The sequence below is a fragment of the Myotis davidii genome, unplaced genomic scaffold, assembly GCF_000327345.1.
Source record: "Myotis davidii unplaced genomic scaffold, ASM32734v1 scaffold135, whole genome shotgun sequence".
In the NCBI taxonomy this organism is placed as follows: Eukaryota; Metazoa; Chordata; class Mammalia; order Chiroptera; family Vespertilionidae; genus Myotis; species Myotis davidii.
This window is the reverse complement of record NW_006289813.1, coordinates 13,331,683-13,343,549: the sequence shown is the minus strand read 5'-3', so window position 1 is coordinate 13,343,549 and position 11,867 is coordinate 13,331,683. Positions and strand designations below refer to the sequence as shown.

Here is an 11,867-nt window from a genome sequence, read left to right as displayed (position 1 = left end):
GCTCAGAGGTATTTGAGCAGCAACTCCAGAGAGTCTAGAATTCTGAGAAGAGGTTTTAGGTTGAAGTTCCTTTCAATAACAAAGGTCTCCTATTGCTGTAAGCTTCTTACAACCATTCTATTTAAAAAATGCGTAAAATGATTATCAAGAACTACTGGAAATGTACCTTGGTCATCCTAAGATTCTAAGATGCTAAAAAGAGGTGGGGGGTGGGAGGGGTGGATAGAGGGGAATCATACATAAGTATATACTTCCTACCATTAAAGGAAATAATGGTATCCAAATACTCAGAGTCAAGTTACAAAGATGAAATTGGCTGAAAAGCCCTAACATGCCCAACATGTCTCTTCACTCTTATCTTCTCCAACTCTAATCCTACCTTTAGAGAAATCGGGGGGAGCCTTCCTGTATTTGCCTTCTTCAATAAGCCTGGCAACAGTTAGAGAGATAATAGTTTCCTGGGTAGCTCTTCAAAACCGGAAAGTGGGGCAGGAGAGATCCAAGAGGGCTTTTTTTTTAAGTATGCTTATTATAGCCCACCAGGGATGTTATTGGAATGGTAGCAAAAAGTCTTTAGAAAGCAGAGAAACGTTCATTGCTTGTTTTATAAATCTCCCCCAAAGTTCCTGAAGGCTAATTCTATTCTCACCCAGAGTTCAAAGTCTGACCACCAAACTGTGTGGTTTGAAATATAAAAGCAGGATGGAACAATTTCTGTACTTTGAAGTCCAGAGAAAGGAGGATCATTTCAGGGGTTTGCAGCACACACACACCACTCTTTCTTCCCATCGCTGCTGCTATCAAAGAGTGAGGCTGAATGAAACTTCAAAAAACCTTACAGGAAAATTATCTTGCTGCTTTCATATCTAGATTTGCTTCCTCTCAAATTCTAAGTCTTTCCCAATATGTAAGGCCCATGTTCATTGCCCTAAAACGTATTCAAGTCATAAAAATGAGTAAGTGCAAAACACCGTTATTCCATATCTGGAGAAGCTGAAATAGTTTGTGTTTTTGTGTTTCCAACAGAAAGATAATTAGGTGTATTTTAAAGCCAAGAGAGCTGGAAAGTTACTAGTTATCAGGAGTGTTATAAAAGGCCCCACTAATAGTATCACCCTGCCATTATCCTTTTCCCCAGCCCACAATGCACTGGGCTGTGTGCCTCCCACCCACCACATTGTGCCAGGTTTTTAACAGATCTTCTGAGTCCTCCTCCTGCACTCTGCAGCCCACCTTTTTAAAGACAGCCAAAATTATTTAAATTGCACATCTTTATAATTAATGGTTTCAAATTGACTATCAAGCAATTAATGGCTTTCTAGAAACTGTGCAGCTATGGTAGGGTTTCAAAAGAATAACCCACAATGTATTTGATTAACAGTCCTGGTGGTTTTCGTGTAAGCTGTTTAATAGCAGGAATTTGATGGTAGTCTTTTGGATACATGATATCATGAAGCCAAATGCCTTGTACATAATTGACCTTTAGTCTGTCTTTTAAAGAGTATTGATATCACCACTCGAAACATGCCTATGCATTCTACACCTCCACGTGGTCTCTGCTAGTTATTTCAAAAAAAAAAAAAATGAGGAAAGTTACTTCTGGCATTGGCATTTACAGCTCCCAGACCAGAAAATAAACGCTGGCATTCTCTGAGTGGATAGCTGAACTAGGAGAAAGGTGAAGGTAGCAGAACTGTGAGATCAAGTGGACATTAGCACAAACCTTAAAAGGAGGAATGCAACTTTAATTCATTACTGTAATGGAGTTGCCTCTTGTGATGCATGTCTCCAGAAACCCCACTCATCTCAGCATGATTGACATTTATGAGAATGACCTTAAGGGAGGTGTGAGGCTAGTGTTTTTTTGTTGCTTGCTTAAAGGAAAGCAGTTTGAGGTGACCGTTGCTGCACTGCTAATCTCCAGGCCAGTGTGAAGGGAGCACTAAGCCTGAATTCCTACCTGTCTTTCACAGATGACTGAATAGTCAGCTGCCCTCGAAATGCTGGCGCTTTCGAGTATAACTTACTCCTTTGCCGTCCTCCCCTTTCCTCCCCAGATCTGCCATTTTTCGCATCACGACTAGTGCCAGAGTGTAAGCATCAGATCTGCTTAACGCCACCCTCCTGTAAATGGACCACAGTGAACATATTGGGCAGTCCACTAGAAACACTGGAGATGAACAATTTAGACTCACTCCCTGTCACTGAGAGCAGGGACCATCTGGACAGGCAGCTAATGATCGGCATTAGAGCAGTATGCACTGCTCGGCGGAAATGTAATCTCTGGGCCTCCGTTTAACAAATGTAGAGGAACTGAGAGGGCATTTGAGCAATGTAGCAGCACATCCCCTGAGGTCCTGAACAATGAGTTGAGATCAAGTCTCACCTGGAAGTAACTAAAATCTCCATACACCATCACTCTCAAACAACTTCAGCCTAGCTTTTAGGGCAGATACAGAAAAGAATTGACGTAACTGTTCAGAAAATTTAAATACTCTCTCCTTCTCTATGAGAGAGAGAGAGGGAGAGAGAGAGAGAGAGAGAGAGAGAGAGAGATTTTGCCTGAGTAACTCAAATACATGAAATCTGCTCCTGACACAGAGAAACCATAAACTTACAGGGATCTGTGGAGTAGACTGGCAGAAAGAATCCATACATTTACCAGCCTCAGCCTTTGGATCAACTCTAGGAAGAAGAGCACAAGAAGAGTTAGAAGCTTTGATCCAGACAGAGAGGGAAGACTGAGATTCACTGTAAATATTCCTACAGGTTAAAGTGGAAGTGGTCCCAAGTCATGAAAAGCCCATACCTAAAAAGTGTATTTTTTACTTCTAAAAATTAATGCTGCAATGGTCTGTAGATTAATTTAATTAATCTAAATTAATGCTACTAGTGGCCATTTTACTTACGTAGCAGTTGCCTTTCAGAAGCATTACCCATTCAGTTTGTTCAGATGAGGAACTGAACAAGTAGGAAAATGAGACAATATATACTTTTAAGAAACAGAGTTCATCCTGTGATGGGCAGTGACGATCCAATGTGGGTTTAGTGTTTTGGTGGCTTTATTTTCTTAAAATTTTTGGTTAATAGAATTTGTACTCAATAACAGAAGTGCAATTGTATATGCATGGTCAAAACCCCACGATTTCAAAGTTAGGAATGTATCCTTGGGCTTGAGATTAGGCCGTAAACTCTTAGGTATGTATTTAACAGAGCACTGCCTCTGAACCATTCCAAGAACATTTGTTCAAAATGAACAGCCACATGCCATCTCCATGCATTGAGGATGGAAAACACATTGCTTGCCTGCTGCCCCCGTCCCGTGGCATGTCCATGGCAAATGTTATTCACTAGGCCCTATTTTCAATGAACTCAAACAGAGCTTCACAATCTCTTTAACACAGCCACTTATAATCATTGTTGGGGGAGGGGCGGAGGGAGTTAAACTTATTTAATATCCTATATAGGACTTTGTGGGAGATATTTTATATTCCAGGGAAAATATTTTAGATGAGAGGAAGGAAGGAAGGAAGGAAGGAAGGAAGGAAGGAAGGAAGGAAGGAAGGAAGGAAGGAAAGAAGGAAAGAAGGGAGGGAGAAAAAGAGGGAGGGAGGGAATTATTTAGTGCCTGTTATTCATAGAATGTATACTTTGTATATATTGACAAAGGTTTTTTGCTTGACCAAATTTTAATCAGGCTCCTAAACCTTCGCCTAAGCCAGTGGTTCTCAACCTTCCTAATGCCGCGACCCTTTAATACAGTTCCTCATGTTGTGGTGACCCCGAACCATAAAATTCTTTTCGTTGCTACTTCGTAACTGTAATTTTGCTACTGTTATGAATCGTAATGTAAATATCTGATATGTAGGATGTATTTTCATTGTTACAAATTGAACATAATTAAAGCATAGTGATTAATCACAAAAACAATATGTAATTATATGTGTTTTCCGATGGTCTTAGGCGACCCCTGTGAAAGGGTCATTCGACCCCCAAAGGGGTCGTGACCCACAGGTTGAGAACCGCTGGCCTAAGCCCATCTGTGTACTTCCTTGTAAAATTCAGTTTTAGCAAGAACCCTGCTAAGTCAGTTTAACCATAACTTCCAACCCCAATATGTCTGATCAGGTTCTTCATCCTCTACCATCCTCCTGGTAACATCTTCAGCAAGAATCCTATACATCAATCTAGCCTGTGCAACCCCCCTTCCCCCTGATGTTTCCCCTCAGTGACTTTCCATCCACTGACCCCCAACCTGCTCCTTGGCTATACATTTCCACTTGTTCATACTGTGTTAAGAATTTAGTCCTACCTCTTTCTCTCATTCCAAAATTCCATTGCAGCAGACCCTTTACCTATTGCAATAGCCCCCCATACTTGAATAAAGTCTTCCTTACCATACTTTAAGTATCAATGAGTAATATTTTATTTTAAAATGTAATCTTATTTAACTCTCACAAACTTTTAATTCTCAATTTACCAACAGGTCAAAGGCCAAGAACAGTAATTCAAAGTCATGTATATGCATATACCTAGGACCCCCTCTGCCATGGAGTTATCTATACTAATAAAAGGGTAATATGCTAATTAGACCAGATCAACCAGACATCTTCCGGATGTCCAACTTCCTTCCGGCCAAAGCCACAGTGGCGGGGGCCAAGGCAGAGGCGATTAGGGGCAATCTGGCTGGCAGTGGAGGGCAGTTGGGGGCGATCAGGCCAGCAGGGGAGCAGTTAGGCAGCAATCAGGCCAGCAGGCAGAGGCAGTTAGGTGCAACCAGGCAGGCAGGCAGAGACAGTTAGGGGTGATTAGGCAGGCAGGCAGGCAAGCAGTTAGAAACTTTGTCCCAGATTGTGAGAGGGGTCCCAGATTGGAGAGGGTGAAGGCCAGGCTGAGGGACAACCCCCCCTCCCCCACGCCCGTGCATGAATTTTGTGCACCGGGCCTCTAGTTACAATGTAAATTAGCTTTATATATATATAATAGAAAATATGTTTTGAAACATGATTTTTAAAAGCATGCCTGCCCCTTAGCAGTTATCTCACATATTAAAAAGCTGGCAAAAAAGAGAAGGAAGACTTTAGAGAAGGAGTATGCAGCCCTCATTCAACAAAGGTGAAACAAGCAACACCACTGTGGTGCCTGTAAGGATATGGGGCCATCCTTGGTCCATGGGCCAAGTGAAGAGATAAAGACGGCGAAGAAGTAAGAAAATACCCCAACTAGCGTGTGAGCCTCATGAGCCTTCCAACCCCTCCTGATTACTACTCACAGAACCTCAGTTTTTATGGGAAGCACCACTCTTTATTGGTACTGCTGCCTGAAATTGCTCCAAAATAAAAAAAATAAGCTCTAGGACTGGACTAACTGCTGAAAACACTTTTTCAGGATACTGAGGAAACCGGTTCTTCTGTCAACAGAAATCAGTATCCTTTGCCTCTAAATTTCCTACAATTGTGCCACTTAAAAGGAGTAATGCTTCACAGTGTTCGTGCCTTTTATCACAAGTTCATGTAAATATTTACCAGTGAATTATTTTATTGACTGTGAGGAATGGAATCTTAAATAAGTAAGATAGCTTAACTGTTGGCTCAGCATCTAAATCCAGATTTTCCTATTTCCAAAAACTATACATTTTGACTTACACAATGGTGGCAATTAGAAATCTATGAACTTAGAGGTGAACATTGGTAATTCAAAGATTCAAAGATTCAACTTCTCTCTGCCAATGATGCTTAAATATACTTCTGACTAGTTCAACCAAAAGTTACATTTTCAATATTCCTGCCGCCCCACTGAACCTTCAGGCTTAGCTTTACAATCATAACCATCTTCTGGTTTCTCAAATGCTAACAGATCACAGTTGTTGCACTTCATAATTTCATATGGATAGCCACATACGTTATCCCTTAAAAGTGAGGAATGGTATCTATTTCTTATGGATCAAGAGGAATTAAATATCCTGTCCAAGATCATCGATAAGGAAAAACTCAGACCTCAACCTAAACTTGTTATGACAATTCCAAACTTTCTTCTATTAAATTATGCTACATGTTAGAATTCGATATGTTACAGACGAGAGAAGCTAAAGGGTAATGAGAGTTGAAAGGGCAAGATCAAAGATAGGTTACTGATGTGGTGACATTTTAACAGTCTTCAATGGCAGAGTTTTAACATGTGTGAAAATGTCCTGGAAAAGTGAGGAACAACAAAAGGCTTGACAGAGAACAATGTCTCTGAGAAGGAACCAGCAATAATGTTGGGTGGGAAATTAGTAAAATATAGTAGCTTGGAGCCAGATTATGTAGGAACGCATAACCCATGCCAAGAAATTTATCTATTTTTTGTTTGGGTGAAAGAGTTTGAAAAGACAGTATAACGAACAGATTTGTGTTTGGGGACGTGTTTATTTGAGGCAGCACAAAGAATATATTTGAGACAGCAGAGAGAAAGAGGTGTCTGTGGTGTTAATTGGGTAAGAAATTGGGGCCTGAAATGAACCAGAGTCCCTGTGGAAATGGAGACACTGGAAAGGATAAAAGGTGGTGAAGAAGAGGGGGTTATGAATGAGTTTAAGGGTCTTAGTTTGAGCATTAGAGTGAATGGCTATGTAATTAGCTGAAGTAGGAGATTTAAGCAATTGAGGGAGAAAATTCATCAGTTTGGCTTTAAATTTATTGAATTAGGGGCCTTCATCCCCGTTGGTTGTTGGAAATATGGAAGCTGAACCTGCTGGACCAAATAGAAATTGATAAATTCTGGAGTCATCACTTAGGGGTGCTGTGATGCACAGGCAACAAGGAGCAATATACTTGGCTCTAAGTCTGGCCAGTGTGGTTCAGTGGTTGAGCATCAACCTGTGAACCAGGAGATCATGGGTTCAATTTCTGGTCAGGGCACATGCCCAGGTTGCAGGCTCAATCTGCAGTGGGGGGCATGCAGGAGGCAGCAGATCGATGATTCTCTCTCATCATTGATGTTTCTATCTCTTCCTCCCTCTCCCTTCCTCTCTGAAATCAATCTCTATACATATAAAAGGCTAATATGCAAAGTGCCCTCTCAGGTGTTTGACCAGGAGACCTGGAGTTCGATCACTTGCTATGATGTGTGCTGACCACCAGGGGTCAGCACGGAATGAAGGAAGGTCCCAGTCATCAGCCAAAGGCCTATCTCTGCCCTGATCACCGGCCAGGCCTAGGGACCCTACCCATGCGAGAATATATTTTTTTTTAAAGAAATCTACATTGATAAAAGCCTAAGCGACCATTATGACTGGTCACTATGACACACACTGACCACCAGGGGGCAGATGCTCAACACAGGAGCTGCCCCCTGGTGGTCAGTGCACTCCCACAGTCAACCTCCCACCGTCCCTGCCCCTGGCTGGCCAGCCGGCCCTGATCAGTGGGGAGGGATCCCACCTATGCACAAATTCATGCACCAACCTCTAGCAAATAAATAAAAATGGTACCCAGCGGGGGAAGCTTTGGAAAATGTTGTTGAAAACTTTGTTTAAATGTGAAGGACTCTTTGTTGTCTTAAAGAGCTTGTATTTTTATTACAGGAGGCATCGGATACAGTATTTGGGCGTGACAGTTGGAGGACAGACAAACACTAGGAGCTGGAAGAAGGTGGGCCTGGGAGTAGTCCGCGAGTATGCATATTAAAACAAGTGCAGAAGGTGCTACGGCGCTGGCCCTCTGCGCAGCCTGTGGGTTCTTCTTCTCGGTTTAATAACAGCACTCAGCCATGTGGCACGTTCTCATTCTTGGAAAGAAGTTTATTTCCAAAATTGGGCTTTTCATCCGAAAGGTTTTTGAGTCCTACAAGATAATTAGGAAGCCGTGTCTCAAAACAGAATCTGACGTAACCCACTTTGTTTCTGCTTTCAAAGGGTGGTTTTTCAGAGTTTGTCATATTTTCAAACTGTGAGGGCAAAAAAATAATTTTCAAATTTCAGGATAGGGACCACAAATGGTAGGGCATTTTATTTCTCCTGTCACCCACCTCCAAACGATTTACAAATACATTAAAGACGAGACAAAGTTGTGATAGCGTCAAAATCATGCCTAATTGTGGACTATGATGAGGGATGGAGGCTATCGTTGGACCTTTAACACGGAAACTATATACACAGTAAAGGACAGCTCCAACACAGGCTTTGTTGATACTGCAAAATTTCCAATTGCTAGATTGTATTTTTTTTTTCATCTGTGTGAAGCAAATGCTAAGTGAAAAGTGACAGGATGCTACGCCTTCTAAGAAAAGCCTGTGCCTGCTGGAGAAGAGTCTGTTATTCCGGCTCAGACATACTTCACCAGCTGAGCTGGCACGAAGGAGGGAGAGCCGGGCCCCACCTGGAAATGAGAAGTGCCTTTCTCTTTAGAATCCCAGAGAAAAGAAAGACACTGCTGTGACCTGCCCTCCAATTATATTATAAATGCACGTTTTCAGCAGCACAAATCAGGACGCCTCTCAATCGCTGGGACATGATGTGCTCATAATTGCTGTTGACATCTCCTGGTGTCTTGGACTCTTTCCTCCCTCGTTGCACTGCCTCACATTCTTACTATACACCCTCCCCATGCTGCAGAGTCTAACGCAGCCCCATCTCATCTAGGAAGGCATGTTTCATCCTCGCCATCCAGCCCACTCTCTTCTCTTGCTTTTTTAACTTTTCGTCATGCACCAGGTTTCAGACCACTTGTACTTGTGCTTTATCAACTAGCCTTTCCAATGCATTTACATTTTGCCTCCCAGTAAGGTCTGAAATTGCTTGAGGGAAATAATAGTATTCTGTCTTATTGCATACAATACCAACAGCCCAGTGAGCATTAAGTGCTCAATTTCTTAACCTCTTTTTTTTTAAGTATTTTTATTGTTGGTATGATGGCAGATGTCCCCCTTTGCCCACCTCCACTCAGCCCCTGGCCCCCTTCCCTTTGCCCATCAGCACACCGTTGCCTGTATCCATGGGCTATGCATATATGTTCTTGGCTTCTTTCATCCAATTCCTCTCTCCCCTCTCCCCTGCAACAGCTGTCAATCTGCTGCTCCATCTATCCATGCCTCTGTTTCTATTTTGTTTGTCAGTTTATTTTGTTCATTCCATCCCACATATAAGTGAGATCATATGGTATGTGTCTTTCTCTGACTGGCTTATTTCATTTAGTACAATAATCTCCACGCTGTCTCAAAAGGTAAGATTTCCTTTATATGACCACATAGCATTCCATTGTGTAAATGAACCACTGCTTTTTTATCCACTCATCTACTAATGGGCTCTTGGGTTATTTCCAGATCTTGGCTATTGTAAATAATGCTGCCATAAACATGGTAGTGCATATATTCTTTCATAATAGTGTTTTGGGATTCTTGGGATATATTTGCAGAAGTGGGATCGCTGGGTCAAAAGGCAGTTCCATTTTTAATTATTTTGTTAAGCCTCACCTGACGATATTTTTCCCACTGCTTTTTAGAGAGAGTGGGATGGGGTGGAGGAGAGAGAGAGAGAAAAAAAAAAAAAGAAACATCCATCCAGTGTGAGACACATCAATTGAGTGCCTCCCACACTCACCCCAACCAGGGCCAGGATCAAAGCTACAACCCAGGTATATGCTCTTGACCAGATATGAACCCACAACCCCTTGGTATATGGACCAATGCTCTAACCACTTAGTCAAACTTGCCAGGGCTCCATTTTTAGTTTTTTAAGGGAACCCTGTACTGTTTTCCACAGTGGCTGTACCATTCTGCATTCCCACCAACATTGTACAAGAGTTCTCTTTTCTCCACAATCCCATCTGTTGATTTATTGATAGTAGCCATTCTGGCAGGTGTGAGATGATATCTTATATCTCATTATAGTTTTAATTTACATTTCTGATAATTAGTGACATGGAGCATTTTTTTCATAGGTCTATTGACCCTATGTTTTTTTTCTAGAATTTTTATGGTTTTGCAACTTACATTTAAATATCTTATTCAGCCCTGACCAATTTGGCTCAGTGGATAGAGCATTGGCCTGCAGACTGAAGGGTCCCAGGTTTGATTCTGGTCAAGGGCATGTACCTTGGTTGTGGGCACACTCCCAGTGAGGGGTGTGCAGGAGGCAGCTGATCAAAGCTTCTCTCTCATTGATGTTTCTAACTCTCTATCCCTCTCCCTTCCTTTCTGTAAAAAATCAATAAAAATATATTTAAAAAATAAAAATATTAAAATAAATATTTCATTCATTTTGAGTTTATTATTGTATATGGTATGTTTGTTGTCTAGTTTTATTTTTTGCATGCACCTGTCCAATTTTCCCAATTCCATTTATTGAGAAGACTGTCTTTACCCCATTATATGTTCTTGCCTCCTTTGTAAAATATTAATTACCCATTTAGTGTGGATTACTTTTGGGCACTCTGTTCTGTTTCATTAATCTATATGCCTCTTATGCCAGTACCAGGCTGTTTTCATTACAATGGCGTTGTAGTATATTTTGATATCAGGTATTGATATCTCCAATTTTGTTCTTCTTTCTCAAGATTACTAAGGCTATTTGGAGTCTTTTTATGTTCCACATAAATTTTTGGAATATTTGTTCTGTATCTGTGAAATTTGTCATTGATATTTTAATAGAAATTAGGTTGAATCCTAGATTTCTTTGGGTAGTATAGACATTTTAATTGTGTTAATTCTTCCAAACCAAACATGGTATATGTGTCAACTTATTTGTAACTTTCTGAATTATTTTCTTTAATGTCCTAGAGTTTCCTGAGTACAGGTTTTTTACCTCCTTGGTTAAATTCATTCCTAGGTACCTAATTATATTTTGTTGTAATAGTTAATGGGATTGTTTTCTTAGTTTCTCTTTCTGATAGTTTATCGTTGCTGTATAGAAATGCCACTGATTTCTCTTTTCTAAGAACACATCAATTTATAAAGAATCATCCATAGTTTCATTTTTTGCATGTATCTGTCCAATTTTCCCAACATCATTTAAGGAAGAAACTGTCTTCGCTCCATTATATGCTCTCGCCTCCTTTATCAAATATTAATTGAGCCTAATGGCTTGGGTTGATTTCGGTGTTCTCTGTTCTGTTCCTTTGGTCTATATGGCTGCTTTAAGAACAGTGGCTTTGTAATATAGCTTAATATCTGGTGTTGTGATCCCTCCAACTTAGTTCTTCTTTATCAGCATTGCTGCAGCTATTCGGGATCTTTTTTTATTCCATGTGATTTGGGGGGGAGTTTGTTCTAGGACTATGAAATATGCCATTGGTATTTTAAAGGAGATTGCATTGAATCTATAGATTGCTTTGGGTAGTATGGACGTTTTAATGATGTTGATTCTTCCAATCCATGAGCATGGTATGTTCTTCCATTTGTTTATGTTTTCCTCTATCTCTTTTTTCAATGTCCTGTAGCTTTCTGAGATAGGTCTTTTGCCTCCTTTGTTAAATTTATTCCTAGGTATCTTAATTTTTTTATTACAATGATAAATTGGATTGTTTTTTTAGACCACCAACTTACAACATTCGCAGAAATAAACTCAAAATGGATAAAGAACATAAACATAAGACAAGAAACCAAAAAATTTTAGAAGAATCCATAGGCAGCAAAATATTAGACATACGTTGTACCAATATCTTTACTGATACAGCTCCTAGGGCAATGGAAACTAAGGAGAAAATAAACAAATGGGACTACATCAAAATTAAAAGCTTCTGCACAGCAAAAGAAACCATCAATAAAACAACATGAGAACCCACTACATGGGAGAACATATTTGCCAATGTTATTTCTGATAAGAGTTTAATCTCCAAAATTTACAAAGGAACTCATACAACTTAACAAAAGGAAGATAACCAATCCAATCA

At 40.5% G+C, this 11,867-nt stretch overlaps 1 pseudogene; it reads right to left on the bottom strand.

Annotated features, from left to right (window-relative positions):
- Nucleotides 1-7,743: 7,743 nt before the first annotated feature.
- The window catches only part of LOC102764442, a 38,249-nt pseudogene continuing 34,125 nt past the window's right edge, over nt 7,744-11,867 (bottom strand).